This window comes from Asparagus officinalis, chromosome 2 (genome assembly GCF_001876935.1).
Source record: "Asparagus officinalis chromosome 2, Aspof.V1, whole genome shotgun sequence".
Classification (NCBI taxonomy): domain Eukaryota; kingdom Viridiplantae; phylum Streptophyta; class Magnoliopsida; order Asparagales; family Asparagaceae; genus Asparagus; species Asparagus officinalis.
Genome location: NC_033795.1, coordinates 73,924,427 through 73,926,926, shown reverse-complemented (window position 1 = coordinate 73,926,926; position 2,500 = coordinate 73,924,427).

Below are 2,500 nucleotides of genomic sequence, written 5' to 3'. Positions count from 1 at the left end.
AATTATCTGGTCAAACTCATTAATCTGAAATATGATGGAAGTGGTGATGTTCGGCAGCATATTTTGAAGGTCTCTTAGTTGATCATTCGTCTCAGGGAGTTGGGACTTCAGTTAGAGGATGATCTGATGGTTCATTTTGCAGTCGCTTCTCTACCAAGCAAATTTGACACTTTTAAGGTGAACTACAGTTCTTAAGATAGGAAATGGGACTTGAATGAGCTTATTGTTGTATGTGTTGCTGAGGAAGAGCAGCTGAAAACAGGAAAAGCTGAGATGGCAAATCTAGCACATGGCAAACTTGGACCAAATAAGACAGGAAAGAAATCCTTCAAGTATCAAGGGCACAATAACGGGAAGAAGTCTTTCGGCAATCTTTCAACTATTTCTAGCACTTCTTTAGCAAGTGAAAAGGTTGAATGTTGTTTGTAGGAAATTTGATGTAAAAAGACAAAGAAAGAAAATTTGACTTGTATTCTCTCAAAATCGATTACAATTTGGATTCCGATTACAAAAGAGAAGAGAATGGATTTGATTCTCTCCTTTGTTTAAGACTGGGTTCTTCTTGGTAGCGATGGAGTGCTTCCTTCGATTGATCGCGTCGAACTTGCTCTCTGTTGACGATCCGACCGTCCTTCTTCACTGGAATAACTGAAGTGTTTGATGACTTCGGTTTAGAACTCTTGACGAGTGTTGAAGAACTCTGAACGAGTTAAGAACTCTGATAAGAGTTGTTGAAACCCGAATGTCTGGTTTGATGTGATTAACTTGCGTTGCAAGCTAATTAAGAACTCTTAACGAGTTTAAGAACTCAGAATGAGTTAAAACTCTGTAACAGAGTTGTTGGAACCGAAAATTCGGTTAATTGCCAAGTGGATGATACCTTTGATGAAAGGATCCTTCGGGATTTGATTAACTGATCATTGATCAGTTCCTTGATCTCCCGAAGATCTCCTCCTTCCGATTACTCAACTGCCGAGATTTGTTGACCTTGGGTGGTTTTGATACCAGCTCCCCTCAGCTCTTTGCGGTTTTTGATCTCAGAAACCGATTGATCAACCCACCAACCCCTTACTCAGTTGAGTAAGTTGGTTATTTATAGGGTGATGTGGAGTGCAACCAACCCCTATTTCCGCTCCTTTGTGGGCGAGAATCCCTCAGAACGTGGGATAACGGTTTTGAGGCCGTTCGACTTGCGTTTGAACAAGTCAAAACGCCTCAGTTGGCGTTATGGGCTTTAACTCTGCGTCCAAGGCTTGAGATGCAGAGTTAAATCTCTGTTAGAGATTTGAGACGCACAGGCCGTGTGCGTTGAAGCTCAACTCTGCGTCCAGAGTTTGGGACACGTAGTTGAACCTATTGAAGAACGCACGTTATGTGTGCGTTTGGTGCTTGAACTCTGCGTTGCAGAGTTAGACATTCGCTGGAGAACGCACAAGTTGTGTGCGTTTCGAATTTGAGAAACGCAGAATTAAACTTCTACGTTTGATAGAGGTTGTTGACTTGTAACATCGTCTGCCATGACATTGCAAAGGCCATTGTTTATTGGTCTTTGCCTGTTATAAGATATGAGAGTCGTCAGATTGTAACTCTCACCAACGATCGTGAAGGCCACTGAATAGGGTTTTCATCAGCTGTCGGAAGCGTCGTCAAATTGTAACTCTTCTCGATCTGTGTGAAAAGTCTCCTATTTGCCCTTTCCGACTGTCGACCCGAAAGCTATTTGATTGTAGCTTTCGTTGTGAGAGCTTGACGGGAATCAACATCCATAGTGTTTTGAAGATGGATATTTGCCCACAGCTCTCTACCAAGCGACTCACCAACTAAGTCCAACCTTTTATTTCTGAAATCATTACACTGCTCATCAGCATCTCTAATAGTTGCTAATATAATATTAGTCATGCTGTTGTCGCAGCCATCAAGATCAATCATCTCAGAAATGAGACCGTGTTTGTAGCGGTTGTAGGGTTGCGGATGTAGTGATTAGAAAGTCGTCTGATTGTAACTTCCATTATCAGGGCTTGATAGGGATTAGCTATCCATTGTGATTTTTAGACAGCCTACAGAACCCCCTCCAAAGTTTTCGAAAGTTCGCGATTGACTGGGACGAATTTTCGGAATACTTTGGATCTCAAAATTTAGAAGACGTTGTCAGACTTAGTTGATTGGAATCTAATTGTACTCATCCAATGGACTCTTTTGTGGGGTCACTTATTTCTTCTTGGCTTTTAGTCGCTTTGATAGCTGACATTAGCCTCCCTCTATTTATTTGGAACCATGTCTTGGCTATAAACATAGAGGAAGTCGTGTGGTTGAGTCAGAACGCACAGATAGATTTCTTGCGTTATTGAACTGAAACGCATGGTTAACTTCTGCGTTTAGGGATTCCATCAATGTAGATGCACGGCGGATTATAACGCAGGAGTGAATTCTACGTTCAGAAGCTCAAGCGTCACAGGCGCACAGGCCACGTTTGGCGGGATTTTGGGCCTAGAACCCCGAC